The sequence below is a fragment of the Mauremys reevesii genome, linkage group 6 (assembly GCF_016161935.1).
Source record: "Mauremys reevesii isolate NIE-2019 linkage group 6, ASM1616193v1, whole genome shotgun sequence".
Classification (NCBI taxonomy): Eukaryota; Metazoa; Chordata; order Testudines; family Geoemydidae; genus Mauremys; species Mauremys reevesii.
In genome coordinates, this window is record NC_052628.1 from 127,690,560 (window position 1) to 127,708,276 (window position 17,717).

The 17,717-nt window shown below is 44.3% G+C and overlaps 1 protein-coding gene across 2 annotated transcripts in view; it reads left to right on the top strand.

Moving 5' to 3' along the window:
* RAD23B (RAD23 homolog B, nucleotide excision repair protein) overlaps positions 1-17,717 on the top strand; it is a 56,530-nt gene that overhangs the window by 771 nt on the left and 38,042 nt on the right. The window lies entirely within an intron of this gene.

Consider the following 17,717-nt stretch of genomic DNA (forward strand, 5'->3'; position numbering starts at 1 on the left):
GGGGCAGGGGAGCAGGCCCTCACGGCGGGGAGGGGCAGGGGAGCAGGCCCTCACGGCGGGGGGGGGAGGGGGCAGGAGAGTAGGCCCCTCACGGCGGGGGGGGGAGGGGGCAGGGAAGTAGGCCCCGCACGGCGGGGGGGGGAGGGGGCAGGGGAGTAGGCCCCTCACGGCGGGGGGGAGGGAGAGGGGGCAGGCAGGAGAATAGGCACTTTGGGGAAGAGGTGGGAGGCTGTGGGGAACGGGAGGTGCGGGTGTTGGGGGAGTGGCATGGGGGTAGGGAGGCCCGGGATGGTGGCTAACAGCTGCCCCACTTTGTGAGTAGGGGTGACCTTTTTGCAGTCTGGGTGGTGTTAGGGTGCCTGTGTGGGGTGACTGGTGCATCTCTCCTGGGTGAGGCCTGAGGTTGGTGTATGTGGGGAGACTTCATTGCCGGCCCTGGGCGGGTTGTAGTGGCTGCACTTCTCTTCTGGGAAGTATGGGTGTGTGTGGGGGGGGGCACTGGGTGTGAATTGAGAGACCCTGCTTCCTGTAGCAGAAGCTTGTGGGGAGATGATTCTAGGACTTCCTTTAGTGTTTCAGTTGCAGTGACTGCTCTGTAGTGGGGGTGCATGCGTGGGGTGACTCTGACAGTCCCAGTGAGTGCTGGGGGATGGGTATTACTGCAAAGTCCAGTGAGCCTGATGTAGGCCCATTGATATTAAGGGAAGTGGGGGGGTTGTGTGTAATTAAAATGAGGGTTAGGTTCTTAAACTGTCTCCAACCTTGGAGGTGCACTACAGTGCCCTTTAAACTCAGAGAGGAGTGTGGATGCAACCTCTTACAGCTAGTTTCCCCATGTTACACCCATACCTGCTGCCATCTTCTAACACCCCACTGGGATTTCAGTGGATCTTCCTCAGGCCTTGCCCATTAGGGTTGGGCAATGAAACCATGGAAAGACCTCTGTATTTCCCCAGGTCTGATTCTTTAAACACTCCTCCCTCCCCACAAAAAAGAAAAGATAATTGAGTGTTGTGAAGGGTAGCTGCAGCTTGCTCACAGGGATGCTTGGGTCTAGACAAGTTGGCTGAGAGAGATTGTGAATGTCTAATTGAAATGTACACAGCGGAGTCCTTCATAGGCGTAAAACACTAGCCTTTATAATTAATCCCTACCCAGGGAGCCGCTTTCTCTCTTTTTATTTCCCTTCTCGTCATATTGAGTGAATTGGAGCAGTTCTGAGGTCCTAGGAAACCTCAGCAAAAGGAGAGGATTAGAGGGGGAGGTTTGCTAGCCACAGAAACTGTGCATGTGAGTCTGCAAAAAGTATTGGCTAGGTCGGGGTGGGGAACTTTTTTTTAATCATCGGGGCACTGACCCACATAAAAAAAATCAGTCGTGGGTCACACATAACCCTGCAGGGGGGCACATCGGTACGGGGCTTCCCCTAGGCTCCAGATTAGGGCCAGATATGAGGGTTTAATGGTGCAGGACAGGGCTCCAGGCTGGGGTGGGGGTTTGGGTGTGGGAGGGGGTGAGGGCTTCAACTGGCGGGTGCAGGCTCCGGGGGGGGGCTGGGGATGAGGGGTTTGGGGTGTAGGAGGGGGCTCTGGGCGGGGGCCAAGGGATTTGGAGTGCAGGATCAGGCTCAGGGCTGGGGCAGGGGGTTGGAGTGTGGGTTGTGGGATGGGGCTCAGGGCTGGGGCAGTGGGTTGGGGTGCAGGAGGAGGTTCGGAATGAAGGCTCCAAGAAGGCATTAGGCTGTGGGAGGTGGTTTTGACCTGGGGCAAGGGATGGGGATGCAGGGTCTGGGAGGGAGTTAGTGTGTGGGAGGGGGTTCCAACCTAGGGCAGGGAGTTCAGGGTGTGGGCTCCAGCCAGATGGTGCTTACCTCAGGTGACACCCAGTTGGTGGCATAGCAAGGCTAAAGTAGGTGCTGTGCTGCTCCCAGAAGTGGCCACCATGTCCGACCGTTGGGGAGAGGCCCAGCCAGGTGGCTGTGTGCGCTGCCCACAGGCGTTGCCCCTGCAGCTCCCATTGGCCATCGTTCCTGGCCAATGGGAGCTCTGGAGCTGGTGCTGGGTGCAGGGACAGTGTGCGGTGCTTCCCTGATGGCCCCTAGGAGCAGGGGCAGCGGGGACATGCTGGTAGCTTCTGGGAGCTGTGCAGAGCTGACCAGACTTTTAACGGCCTGACAACCCCAGCTTCCGCCCCGCAGTGGGGTGAGCTGGTGCTTGTGGCTCCAGCCCCATGGGATGGGGGGAGGTGCCGAGGCTCAGGGCTTCTGGCCTGTTGTGCAGAAAGTTGCCATGGGCCAGTTACAATGAAGCAGTGGACTGGATCCAGCCCACATGCTGTAGGTTCCCCACCCCTGGGCAGGTGTTGGAGGATGGGGAAATAGAATGGTTTCTCCAATTAACAAACATTGGATGGCTGCGTAAGTGTAACTGAGCAAAGAACTTGCTCCAGTAGATATGGGACTTTGAATACACACAATGATACAGTAGAATTATGGCTAAAAGTATGACAAGATTTTTTGGGTATCTTATGTCAAATTATTGTGACAGACCCAGGCCAGTGGGGTACAGGAGTCTGGTAGAGGGCAAATATACTGGTCACTGGATGAGTAGTTTTCTGTTCCCTGAGTGACCAGAGCAGGGGCTGCACTAGAGTAATCAGGAACCTGCTAGAACCAATTAAGGCAGACAGGCTGATCAGATCACCTGCAGCCAATCAAGGCAGGCTAATCAGGGCACCTGAGTTTAAAAAGGAGCTCACTCCAGTCAGGTGAGGAGGAGCCAGAGGAGAGGAAGTGTGTGTGAGGAGCTGGGAGCAAGAGGCACAAGGAGCTGAAAGGGAGAGGGTGTGCTGCTGGAGGACTGAGGAGTACAAGCATTATCAGACATCAGGAGGAAGGTCCTGTGGTGAGGACAAAGAAGGTGTTGGGAGGAGGCCATGGGGAAGTAGCCCAAGGAGTTGTAGCTGTCATGCAGCTGTTACAGGAGGCACTATAGACAGCTGCAATCCACAGGGCCCTGGGCTGGAACCCGGAGTAGAGGGTGGGCCCGGGTTCCCCCCAAACCTCCCAATTCCTGATCAGACACAGGAGGAGTTGATCCAGACTGTGGGGAAGATCACTGAGGTGAGCAAATCTGCCAATAAGTGCAGGGCCCACCGAGGTAGAGGAGGAACGTTGTCACATTATGTATAGTGAAACCATGATCTTGGTAACTTTGCAGCAATAGGGTTGGAGTATTTAAAACTAGTGCATTCAGTAGAAACTTGTTGGAAAAAGTGTGTCAAACATTAGAACAGTTGATGGTACACTTGTAATGCCAACTTTATAAAAAAAAAAAAATGCTCATGAGGCCTGTGTTAAAAACCAAAGTCAGTTAAAATCACCAAATCCTTTAAAACAGCCTTGTTAATAATTTTGGTTTCAAAGCTGTTTTATTGGTTGGATGTTCCTTTTCAGTCTAATTTTGAAAATGGCCCTTTATAGCACTAAGTATACTAGTGCCCAAACCAAATGTTAGACTTGTGCTTTTGAAAGGTTACATTTAGTCAATTCACTGTTTCCATGTGCTCAGTGCTAAAGGTAGGTTTGATTACTTGGAGAACTGCCCTGTACTGTGACATGGCCAAAATTATCTAGTTAAGATAGGCTCAGGAAACTTCTGTTTTAAACCTCCTACTAGTCTAGCAATTTATGGCCACTTCTTTAACTTTCTTTATATAAGTAAAGCTTAAAAAACCAACCAAACAAAAACTGATGTTGAGTGCAAAGTAAGAAACACTACAGATTGTCATTAGAAGTATTCAACCATTTAAGTATACTTTCCACTGAGAACATGAAACAACCTGCTTAATTTACATTTGATACTAAAATAACCCCAAATTCAGTAACAATTTCAGCATTTTGCATAAAATACTGACAGTATTTCCCTTATAAAAGAACAGGCTTCCATAGCCAAGTGATTGAGTGTTGTTGCTATGGTCCTGAGTTAGATGTCGGTGTGTGTGTGTTTGTTTTATTTATATTTATATTTATTTATTAAGTATTAGCATGGTCTGAACTTGTACTTTCTAATTACTAGACTTTCTAATTACTAGACTAGGACCTGTCTTGTGTCCGTGGAGGTACACTGCTGAATTTATCAGGTAGAAACTATAGAAAATCTCATCTGGTATAATACTTGGTTTAAGAAAATTTTGGCTAAAGGCCTCATGGTTGGAGAAGTTCTGTAGGGTCTGCGTTGAGGGGAAATACTTGCCACACTTTGTTCTGGCCTCTGAATTTTGGGCAGTCAACTTCTGGAACAAATGTGTAAAGATCATATTTATACCCCTCATTCTCTGTGGAAAATTGTTTTGCCAGTTGGAGTGTTCTAAGTTTTGCTGGCTGAATACTTGTAATGCATTCTGGCTGGTTCAGGATGAACAAAAGCACCTGTTTATATAGTAGTTGGTACTCCTGTTTACTGACAACCTTTGATTGAAATGGTGAATGCACTAGAGGACCACAGGCTGAAATAATTCCCACTACCTGAGACTTTTGCAGTACTGTCTAGCAAAGGAGTTCTTGCCTGTGGCTGAAAGACAGTCATGACAATCCAGAGTTGTAGACTTTGAAAGGTGTTATGTTGTTGGGAATGCCTAGACCAAGGTGCAGTTGATGTCACCCAGGAATAGCATGCTTCTAAATATACAGCAGTGTTGGGTAAAACGTTCTTAAGTTTCCCTAATATGTTGAATGCTGGTCTCAATAATTCAGCCTAGTTAAATTAATTTTAGCTCATATTTTACTAGGCTATTGAACTAAATCTCTTGTTCCAAGCTTAGAGAAATGCCAAAAATGTCACTATTTTTCCAACAGTGTCTAGTTAACATTGTCTGCGTTCTTCTGTGCTAGCATTCTTCAAGGAATGCCTGTTTGTTTAAGAAATGTCTTTTTAAAAAAAGTTGTGAAAGCTATTTAAACAACTTTTGGACAAATTTGGTGTTCATGTTAATTTTAACAGTAAAATATAAATATAACTGCTGTATATACTCGATCATAAGCCGATTCGTTTATAAGCTGATCCTATAATTCAGGGGTCAGCAAACTTTGGCTCCTGGGCCATCAGCACAAACCCCTGGCAGGCTGAGATGGTTTGTTTACTTCCAGTGTCTGCAGTCACAGAGATAAACCTAAGTAAACAAAGTGTCCCAGCATGCCAGCTGCTCACCCTGATGGGCTGGGACAGCAACTGGTGGGGGAATATTTTGTGGGGGGGGGAGAAGCTGGAGGTCAGGGGAGTAACACCTGTGACCACCCCCCACATGACCCCACCCCTAACCTGGGACCCCCACACTTTCCCCATCTCATCCCACCTTATCTGGAGAGGGCCAGGGGAAGATGTCTCTGGCCTGGCTGGAGCTGCTCCCACAGTCTGGGCAGCGCGGCTGTAGCCTGCTCCGGTGGGCCAGACCAGGTGCCATGGCTGCAGTATGTTCCAGCGGGCTGGGTCAGGAGGCACAGCCGGAGTGTGCTCCGGTGGGCCGGGTGGTGTGGCCACAGCCTGCTCTGGGGGGCGGGGCAGAGTAGCACGGGGCGGAGCTGCAGCTGCTTTGGAGGCTGGGGGGAGAGCAGTGTGGCCAGAAGCAGAGAGAGACTGGCCCCGCCTCTTCCCTTCTGGCTCTGCTGCCTTTCCTTGCTCCCTCTGTTGGGGGAAGGGGCTGTCTCCCACCTCTTCCTCTCTATACCTGTTCATAAGCTGACCCCCTTTTCTGGTGCTTCCCTTTTTTACTAAAAATATTTGGATTATGAACGAATATAGACAGTAGTATGTACACCTCAAAAAGCCCTGTTCATAACAGATATCTGTGGTGATGTTGAAAGCTGTATTTTAGATAGCACATAGCTTCAGCCTCTCAAATTTTAGCATTACAGTATCTGCTTGGAGGGTAGATTCTAACAAAGAAGGAATCCTGGACGTGAAGCAGGTTCCATTGAAGCTGCAATGGGAGGAGGAAGGGGAAAAAGCTACAGTGGGGATGATGGTGTTGCATGTAGGGCTTCATTGAGTCAACATCTGTAGTGCTCCATCAAGGATGATATACAGCTCTTGGAGGATGATGGGAAGAAATGACTACTCTAGCAGGGAAGGTAAGGGAGATTTTGAGGGATGGGGAGTAAGGCGGCAGGCTTACAGTGAAGGATGTGGGTAAAAACCTGTCAGTCAGAGGAGCACAGAGCCTAGGTAAAATCTGACAAATCTGAAATGTTTTTTCTGGTGATGTAATCGCAAACATATATATGGGTGGAATCCCAAAATGTAACTCTCGTTCTTTTCTGATGTCTGTCTTGTAGTGGTAATGTCAAATTTGTGAATCAGATAATGTTACTAAACCAAATAATCTTTTGGGTGGTTGAAACTTATAAGTGGATTTATATGCCGGTTTGAGACTGAAAGACATATTGGTCCCATCAGTTTCTAATCTCTTCAGTACTTCAGAAGTTTTGCTAAAGACTATTTAAAAGCAGTTAATGAAGTGGGAAGACCACAGTGCTTAAAAGCACAATTCTGCCCTAACTGAAGTCAGTGGCAGTTTTGTCATTGAAATCAACAGGAGTGGCATCAAGCCCTAAACACTTGATTTTTGTGGCAGATAGAACTTGACATTTGCTCAGTATTCAAGAATGAAGTGAGTGATAAATGTAATTTTTCCAAAAATCTGCTTGAATTGTCTAAATTTTAGACTTGCCCATAGTTTTAACAGATCACCTTGTGAGCAGATCTACGCTGGAAGCACTACAGTGGCACAGATCACCGCTGTGTAGACACTTAGTGACAGAAGGTGTTAGCTAGGTTGATCTAAATGTTAGGTTTAGGCCAAGCCTAAGGTTCGGAAGTATCCCTGTTCATCTACCTTAACTTGTCATTTTCTCTTTCCTAAACATTGTCATCAGCTGCCAGTGCCATAGTATGCTTCGCACTTGCTAGCGTGGAAGGGCACACTTCTTGACTCAACAGCCAAGTTGTGGTGTTATGACATAAAAGTAAATATTGCAGTTCTGCTACTTTCATTTCTTATGATGTGGTAGAAAAGTCAAGCATTTCTTTCCATTCCAATAAATCTTCAAAGGGAAAAGTTGGCAATTTTAAACCAAAATGGAATATAATGTGGCATGCTGAAACTGAAGCTGTTCTGCTGAATAGAGCCTCTTACGTGACCGATCGAATGTAATGCCAATTTTAAAAAAAGACTTCAGAGGCTATCTTGGCAATTACAGGCTAAGAAGCCTAACTTCATTACCAGGTAAATTGGCACATAGATGGACACGATGCATTGGGGAAAAGTCAGCATGGCTTTTTGCAAAGGGAAATCATGCCTCACCAGTCTATTGGAATTCTTTGAGGGTATCAACAAGCTTGTGGATATAGTGTACCTGGACTTTCAGAAAGCCTTTGACAGGGTCCCACACCAAAAACTTAAGCAAAGTAATCAGTCATAGGATAAGAGGGAAGGTCCAGTCATAGATCGGTAACTGATTAAAAAGATGGTAATCAAAGGGTACGAATAAATGGTCAGTTTAAACAATGGAGAGAGTTAAATAGCGGGGTCCTCCAAAGAGCTGGACAGGGACCTGTGCTATTCAACAATAATCTTGAAAAGTGGGTAAACAGATGGCAAATTTTCAGTTGATACAAAATTACTCAAGATAGATCCAGAGCTGACTGCAGAGAGTTACAAAGGGATCTCACTAAACTGGGTGACCGGACGACAAAATGACAGATAAAATTCAATGTTGATATATGTAAAGGAATGCATATTGAAAAACATCCCAGCTATACATACAAAATGGTAATATCTAAATTAGCTGTTACCACTCAAGAAAGAGATCTTGGAGTCATCATGGATAGTTGTCTGAAAACATCTGCTCAATGTGTAATGTCAGTCAAAAAATAAGGTTAGAAACCATTAGAAAAGGGATAGATAATCAGACAGAAAATCTGCATGCTGTGTGCAGTTCTGATCATCCCATCTCAGAAAAGATATTAGAATTGGAAAAGGTACAGAGAAGGGCAATGAAGATTATTAAGAGGATGGAACAGCTTTCGTAAGAGGAGAGATTAAAAAGACTGGGACTCTTCATCTTAGAAAAGAGAGGACTAAGGATGGAAATAAGAGGTCTATAAAATCACAAAGTGTAGAAAAAGTGCAGTATGAAGGGATCAATAACACTTTCTTATTCACAAGAACCAGGGGTCACCAATGAAATTCATATGCAACAGATTTAAAACAAATATAAGGAAGTACTATTTCATACAACACACAGACAACCTGTGAAACTCGTGAAGGCCAAAATTATAGCTGGGTTAAAAAAAAATTAGATGAGTTCACAGAAGGTAGGTCTATCACAGATTATTAGGGTTGGAAGGGACCTCAAGAGATCATCTAGTCCAACCCCATGCTCAAAGCAGGACCAATCCCCAAATGGCCCCCTCAAGGATTGAATTCTCAACCCTGGGTTTAGCAGGCCAATGCTCAAACCACTGAGCTATCCCTCCTCTCCCCCCCCCCCCAAAGAACGTGTCAAGAGTGGGATCCATGCCCTGTCCTCAGCTTCTGGCAGTCTATCAATGGCTATTAGCCATAGGATGCAAACCCCTGTCCTGGGTGTCCCATAACCTGAGACTGCCAGAAGCTGAGGACAGGGCATGGATCACTCCATGATTTCCCTGTTCTATTAATTTCCTCTGAAGCATCTCGCTCTGTTCACTGTCCATGAAAGATGGGATATTGGGCTAGATGGACCATTGGTCTGACCCAGTGTAGCTGTTCTCATGTAAGTGGATCGAACAACTAAGTCTGCAACATACCTTCTAGTTTCAATGACTTAATTTCATTTTCTAGTACCAGCAGGAACCACTAGGCCCAAAGTCACCTAACTTCTTTATTTTTAGGTAATATAAATTCATATGGGTTGGCAGACTAGTCATTAGTTTTAAGCCCTATGTTGTTTTAACTTTACCGCTTTGGGATTTAACTTCTCTTTAGAAACTAGCAGTGAGCTGGTGAGGGGAGTGGGGGAAGGGGTTGAGTAAGATATTGGAGCTGAAGTTCCAGCTACCATTCAATAAACAATTGAGGCCTTGGCTACCATTGTAGGTTTTTTCATTACCTGTTTGGTTTTGTCAGTGTCCTTTTTGAGATCCTTCTTTTTCTCTGTTGCTGCAATTTCCCTTCTGGCTGAGGAAGATTAGCGGTGGATACTCTGTCTACACTGAAGTCATAAGTGTGATTTGCAGCTTGTGTAGATATACTTGCACCAGCTTTAATCTTGGCAGCTCACTAAACGTATGGCAGTAAGGACCTGATGGCGCAGGCTTTATAAGCCTGCCCGACCCCTGGGTGTGTATTTGCACTGGTAGCCTACGTTGCTGCACATCCTTCTGTAGTACCTGAAATGAGAATTTGGTCCTGAACTTTGAAGTGTTCCTATTAGACCACTGGACCAGCACCTCATCCTCTTAATCGTTGTTTCTTCCCCTTCGACGTGTGTGTGTGTGCGCGCTGTTGCAGAAGTGTGGTAGTTGGGCCAAGTAATCCACCATCTATTCAGCCTCTCTTACAAGCAATGAAATTGTTGCATCCAAATTAGCTGTGGAGTAAAGGTTCGTTGAGTTACCTACCTCTGATACCACAATGGTCTAGGATTCTTGGCATGGCATTATTCTGAACAAAAAACTTTTCCATCATGCTTGTATCTGTTTCCATCATTTAATACAGTATCAACAGACTTTCTAGGCTTCAGAGTGATAATCCTGGGATCTCATTATATAGAGCCTATGGTGCAAAATTCTTGTGATATAGTCACTAAACTAATTGCTTGAAACGGTCTCTAAAAATTGTCATGAAGGTCTTGTTAACTCTAAACAATAAGGGTATGTCTACACTACAGCAGCACAGCTGCCACTATGCTGTTGTAGTTTACATACTACAGGAAAAGAAGGGATTTTTCTGTTGCTGTAGTAAATATTCCCCTCCTCCTCTTCCTCTTCTCCCCCCTCCCCCCCCTTAGCTACATTGAAGAAGAAGGTACATATTTCTTCAGGACTCAATTAAATCTTGTTAGGTGAGGTAGGGGGTTGTGCCAGGAAAACACCTACTGCTCTAGTAGCCTCATATAACTGAAGTGTGAGGATTAATGGATTTCAAGTGTGGGTTAGGATAAGAAGTAGGTGTTATTTACAGACAGGAGGAAAAAGTGCAAGATCAGCTTCCTTCAAACATCTCAAACTGTCAGGCCTAAAAATGGGCACAAGAATGAAAGTGCTGAACACTCTATAATGTGGAGTTGCTGTGTTTGCTCTCTCAGATTTCTATCACCACTATTTCACATGTCAAACCTCTCACAACTTTACAGTAGCGAAAGAGAAGATCCCTTTGTTTAGAAGTAGATATGGAAGTTTAATTTTAGATTCATAATTGTGAAGAACAGTTGAAAGGCATCCTTCCCTCTATACCCCTATTTTTGTCCTTTGTGGCTTTCTCCACTCCAAATATGTGGTTCATTCACAAGTTACTTCTCCTGACATGCTAGCAGAAACACAAGAATGATCTGCCTAAGAGGGGAATAATGTTCACATTGGTTGGAGGAAAAATATTTTCATGAAGCTGTGCAGAATTCAAACCTGTTTATTTTCCTCTTCTAGGCAAGAAGATGTACTTACATGTCCTTCATCCCTGATGACTTTTATCACTTTTCAGTCGCTATATGGCATCTTGTTTCCCCTCTAAAGGCTAGTTACATTGCTCCTTTAACTGCTACTGCACAAATAGTTGGGGAAGCTGTGAAGTGTAAGGGCCTTACTTACAACATTCAAAAACCAGTCAGAGAACACTTCAGCCTCCCTGGTCACTTGATTACTGACCTTAGAGTCACACTACTCCAACAAAAGAACTTCAAAAACAGACTCCAATGAGAAACTGCAGAATTGAAATTAATTTGCAAACTGGACACCATTAAATTAGGCTTGGATAAAGACTGGGCGTGGATGGGTCATTACACGAAGTAAAACCTATTTCCCCATCCTAAATCCTCCCCCCCCCCCCCGTTACTCACCTTGTCAACTGTTGGAAATGGGCCATCCTGGTTATCACTAAAAAATGTTTTTTTCCTCCTGCTGATAATAGCCCACCTTAATTGATTACTCTTGTTATAGTTAGTATGGCAACACCCATTTTTTCATGTCCTCGGTGTATATATCTTCTTACTGTATTTTCCACTGCATGCATCCAATGAAGTGGGTTTTAGCCCACGAAAGCTTATGCTCAAATAAATTTGTTAATCTCTGAGGTGCCACAAGTACTCCTCATTCTTTTTACTTTGCTTCTTGATTCTTAATGGATGACTCTGCAAAAATAGTAACTTCAAAATTCTACTCTGTCAGAATAAACATTTAGTAGTGTAATTTTTTGCTTCATAATTTGTCATGCTTTCCTCCAAATTAAGATCTGTGGGCAAAGTGAGACATCCTTTTGAGAAGTCAAACTTGTATTTTTCTGTAAAATGCATTTTGCTTTTCTTGGGCAATTCTGTTTGCTTCCAGTCTTATAGCCACAGTTTGAGTTCTCAGGCTAGGGAAGGGTAAAATCCAGTTCTCTTTGGTTTTCTAATCCTCCTCAGTATTGTGTGGTATTTCTTAATATAAATATATTGTATTCCGTAAATCTTCATTAAAGGAATGTAAAGACTGCATGAAATGCCAGAGTATGCTCACAACTAATTTTGTTCAGATACATTACAATGTGGCCTTATAGGATGATTATTTATCTCTGAAGTACTGGGGACTCTCAGCTATTTTATAACCATACATGTTCACACACTCTCTAATAATTTTGTATGCCTATTCTAACTTCTTAAAGTTTTGGATTTTGTGGATTTTTTTTTTAATTTTTGTATTTTATATTATACTCCTTTCAATGATCACACCTTTCCTTGGATGAAGTTCAGAGTATGGGCAATTAACTATCAGGCTAACTTTACTACAGACTTTTGGGGCTATGTGCTAACAAATAACACAGAAATGTTCAATGAATATTTCTGTTCGTTATTTGGGGAAAAGTCCAGGTGATATAGTTATATCATATAACAACGCTTTCTATTCCAGTAGTAATTCATGAGGATGTTAAACAGCTGCTACTAAAGTTAGATATTTAAATCAGCAGGTCCAGATAATTTGCATCCAAGAGTTTAGAAGAGTTGGCTGAGGAGCTTGCTGACCCATTACTGTTGATTTTGTTAAGGTGGAAATTTTGGGAATGTAGACAAGTGCTTTGAAAAATTTACCAGACCTACCTGTGAGGTCTAAACCGTTTACCCAGACATGCTCAAGGTCTAGCAGTGAGAAATCCAATTGCATTTCTCTTTTCTTCTGTCCTGCAGTGCCAATCCCCCCAAAACTTTCAGGTATTGGGAAGGCAAATAGAGTCCTGTCAAAATTCTATCTCGTGTATCAGCTTTTGGTAGCAGGTGTCTGAAATCTCAAATCTACCCCTGCTGCTTTCTGCTGAGAGAAGAAATCTTACATCTGCCTTAGTCTTGACTACTGGGCAAATAGACCTCTGTTCTTTCCCCCTTTCCTGGGTTCTGTGTTGGGATTTTTTTTTTAGGCCTTTTCTCTCTCAGATAACTTCAGTGCTTACCTGTAATGCTCAGAGCTTTTTCCTGTCATCAGCAGAGTGAAGTTGATGTGACTCTTACTTGTGTGGCTTCATTCCTATCCATAGGGTTTTTGAAAATGAGAATTGAAACTTAACTGTTAATTTCCCCTTCATATTGCTTGAGAAATCTATGGATAGCAATATCACTGCAGCTGCCTCTCTGCATCTGAAGAAGTGTTTTTTAATCCCCAAAAGCTTATGCCCAAATAAATCTTTTAGTCTTTAAGGTGCCACTGGACTCCTTGTTGTTTTTTTTGGATACAGACTAACACGGCTACCCTTCTGAGTCTCTGCAAACTGAGGGAAGAATGGCATTAGTTTAAATTTGGTACACCTGCAAAAACATAGCTTCACAAACAGAAGTCTAGAAGCTTTTTAAAGAAAATGATTTGGGTTAGTCCTCCCTCCCCCACCCCCTATATGCTTATCAGGGACAGAATCCTATTTCCTACTGGCAAATGGACTTTAAAGTCCTGGTATTGTCTCAGTATTACTAGTATGAGAGGATGGCGGAGACATCAAAACTAGTGAACCAGGTTGGGTTAATAGAACTTTGTTCTCTTTCTCACTAAATTGCCATGTCTCTACATGCAGCTGTCAAGACAGTTTGCTATTCTGCTCCTGGTCCAGAGGTATTATATAAATTGAGGATAAATAAAACCTGGCATCCCATGTAAAAAGCCTCACTGTAAAGTAGGCTCATGTCAACCAAGACAGTTTTTGATACCTAGCTCCAGCTTTTAGTAGAAGTATCCCCTTATCAGTGAAGTTTGTGTTAGGTTGTCTTCACTAGAAATGTTGCAGCTGCTCCTCTGTAGTGCTTGTTACAGTGACGAGAGTGGTTCTCCCATTCTTGTAGTTAACTCCCCTCCCCAAGAGGCAGTAGCTAGGTTGTCTGAAGAATTCTTTCATCAACCTAACGCTGTCTACACTAGGGAAAAGGTTGGCTTGACCGTGTTTCTCAGGAGCATAGATTTTTCACACCCTTGAGCGATGTAGCTGGATCGACTAACTTTTTAGTGTAGACCTGGCCTTACACTAATACACTGATTATTTTAGTGATCAGTGAGATGTTGGTCCTTTGTCTCTTAGTATTCTTGGAGGAGGGTGGAGGGGAATAAAACCTGTTATATCGGTCAGCTTACCACTTCAGGCTCAGTTGGTTTGTTTCTTGATCTAGCAGCGATGTCATGGGCTGACTTTGAACACACACTATATAGCAATCATCACAGTGCAAATATCCTTTTCAAAGGCTAGACGGCAATGCTTGAGAACCAAAATGTGGGCACTAGTCCACTAGGTTGTGTTCAAAGTGAAATACAAAAAAAGTATTAAAAATGCTTTGGTTTAAATGTTTTGTGAGCAACCTATAGAACTTATAAGATGGGTAAGAACTTCGTATATGCTTTGAATCCACTGATACTGTACTTAACAATCCATTTGAACTGGAAGCTGCTGCTTCAGTCGTCGTCATCTTAGCATGTGTGCAATGTTCCTCAGGTAGTACCTGACCAGGATTCACCACCAAGTTTGGTCTGCTGGTTGATCATTAGCTGGTCTGGGCCGGGAACTGATGGGGAGTGTGCGGTAAATGCTGATCCCTCCCTCCCCCCGCTGCAGTAACTGCGGATCAAATGGTGGTAGAAAAAACAAATAGTGAATGTTCCCAGCATATGGAATAAAATAAAACCAGACATCCCTTTTAAATATTTAACATTTGTAATAACAAAAGTGATGATTACTTCAAAACAGTCTACCAGCCCCACTTAAGAGCTAGAGTCAGACAGACCATTAACGTAACTTTTGTCCACACTGAGTATCTTGCACTGATTTAGTTGCTAGGTAAAAACTCAGTGTAATCAAAATCTTAGTTTAACTATAGATGGTTGCCTGGGACTCTCGCTGAACTTTGTTAGCAGCACTGTAAAATGCAATTTTTAAATCAGTAGTAGTATTTACCAAGGATTCATCCTAGGAAGCTCTTGGATGTGTGCTAGGTATTTTTATTTGTGACAAGGAACATGACAGTTCCCACCAGATTAAAACTTTTTGCTTTTAAAAAAATCACAAGTTAGATTACAAAAAAAACAAGTAACCACTACTTCTGTGAGACCTGTGAACAATTTGAGGTCACTTTACTGCTGCATAGTCATCACCAAACCTCTGGGAATGGTGACAGTTCAGTTTAGTGGTAGTGCAGAAACAAACAGTGGGTTGGCTAGTAGGAAACTTATTTTAAGTTTCTAAAATGGTGTCCTAAATAGGGGAGAGCAAAAAATCTATTAAAGCATAGTTTGCAAACTAACATCTGCAAAGCAGTTTATTCTGTACTGTCCCTCACTTATGACCTAAGTTCCCTGTAAGCTGCACAGCTGTGCAGCAGCCTATTTAGTGATGCGCAGGTGCTCAGGGAACCCACCTGGGGAATGGCCAGGAGAGGGGCACTCCTCCACCAGCCCCAACCTGCTGTGGCTGGGGTGGCCCCCGCAGCCCCAACTATGCTGCAGCCCACACCTGCTGTGGATGAGGCGCCCCTACCCCGATCTGGCCAGGGTGCCGTGGCCTGGACCCAGCTGCTGCTGGGGCCTTATTGGAAATCCTGGGAGGTGGGCGGCCCAGCCCAGTCCCAGCCTTGGCGACTTGGCCCGAACCCGGGCGGCCCTGCCCAGCCCTATTGTGGGGCACCCCTCTCCAAACCCAGCCCCAGCCCAGACCTGTCACGGCTGGAGTACCTCTCCCTGAACCTAGCCCTGGCTGGATCTACAGGGGCCAGGGGAGGGCACCTATCCTGTGGCCCCAGCCCTGGAGCTGCTGTGGTAGGAGAGGTGCCTCTCCCTCCTAGCCCAGGTGCTGCTGCGAGGAGAGAGGGCTGCTGGGAGTTCTCTCTCCACGCTGTAGCCCCAGAGCACCCTCCTACACCCCAAACCCCTCATCCTTGTCCCCACCCCGGAGCCCTCACACCCCTGCACCCCAATCCTCTGCCCCAGCCCTGAGCCCCCTCCTACACTCCGAACCCCTTGGCCCCAACCCCACCCCATGAATTTTGTTTTGTGCACTGATATGAAGATGATGTCACACATTACCTCCATATTAATGCACATAACAAAATTCATTCTGCCCATGGGTGGGAAAAATTAGAGGGAACACTGCTTATGACTTGCAAGAAGAAATCCCTGTAGGTTGAAAGGCTTCAGCTGAAAGCTGACTTTAAAAACAACAACAAAAAGTTTGAGGGGGGAAAATCTGTTCATGCACTCCAGCTTTCTGCCTTTCGCAACTCCAATTACTGCTGCACTTTCCTACAACTTGAATAGCTAACTGAACTTTGAAATTTGGTTTGTAAATAGTGCTCGTTTGACGTGCACAACCAGTTTACAAATTGTTTTTTAAATAAATAAGCATGCTTTGTATATAGGCATCTAAGATTTTTATTGGATCCTAATGATACAGTGCTCCCCCTCAAAAATCACAATGTCCATTTTCTCTGCCTAGACTGACAGTCAAGACACTGCTGTTCTTAGGCATCCGCTGGGTGTAGTGTTTGTATGCTGATGCCTATGTCTGTTGAAACACAGCCGTCTGTAAACTGTCTCATCCTCGACATGAGGGAATTGTGAATTGTGGATTTTTAGGGTCTTCAAAATCTTTGCTTGATTCATCTGTGCAGTACAGGCTTTCTTTTGAAAAGATAAGAGTTCCTCGCCGTCAAGTGCAAAGAGAGCCATCATAAGCAAAAGATACCTGCCCCACTAGCTTTGTAGAAACGGTGTCCAGCCAGACAATACATAGAAAGGTATGAACTTGGCTTTACCACCTTCATTAAGCTTGCTGTCATGGGTACAGTGTATTGGGACTACTTAAATGCCAACTGCATTAAGCATGGGCAATTTCTCTTAAAAATAAACCAAACTTCATAATGCCATTTTTAAGGTTGCGGGGTGAAAGCCAGAATGCAAAAGGTAAAGCAGTAATGTGACCATTTTGCACAACCTGTGTATTATACATTTAATTCTTAAGAAGAAAACAAGAATAAAAAGGACATGTTTACTGTGAGTTACTGTAGTGTTGCTTTAGAAACCTTAACTCTTGTATTTCCTGACTTTCTACTTTGCATTAACAGCATTTTTATCTTGTATACAAAGTTCAACTTCTATATCTTCAGAGCAAGTAGGTGCAGATGATAAACGAGGGTCCCTGAGGGTTTTGGAGGCTGTGGAGCTAATGGGGAGAATCCTTTGCTTACTCTATAGTGAAGTCTTGCATTAAATATAAGAACTAGATTTGTTGCAAACTATTACAGTGGTAAGTGGGTGAAGCGCTTCTTTCAAAAGCATCAAAATCCAGTTTTTCAGGATGTTTAAATTTGCTGATTAGAAGAATTCCCATACTGTTACTTCATCTCCAGTTGGGGACTTCAAGGATTCAAGGGCTGTTGCATGCTATAGATTCTACCTTAATCAGTGGTATGTGTGAGGGGCATCCCCTCAGCTAATCATAAGACCTGTCAGCTGTGGAAGAGGCCAGTAGCTACCTTGCTACAGTCCCTCTAAACTTCCCTAGTTGAATGAAATCAGTTCACTATGAAATAATTTGTGTAAGGCCTACCCTTCACTTAAAAGCTAGATTGACATAGCTGTTGCATTCATGGATGTGAAAAAGTCACCCCCCTCCCCAAAGCTGTAGCTATAGTAAGCTAACCCTCAGTGTAGATGTGGCTAGGTTGACGGAAGAATTCTTCAGTTGACCTAGCTATCACTGCTCAGTGAGGTAAATTACCTATAGTGATGGAAAAGCCCCTTCCTTTGCTGTAGGAGGTGCCTACGCTAGGGCACTACAGTGGTATATTGTGCTGCTGTAGCAGCTGTAATATAGACATGGCCTAAGTATTAAAAAGATGGAACTCTGAGCAGTGGAGAAACACTTCAGTCCTCAAGAGTAGATAGCTGTATTTGGCTGACAAATTGGGTCGAGTCAAGCTTTGCTCTTTGAAAAGGGGTTATATTGAATGCTTACTCAGCAGGCTG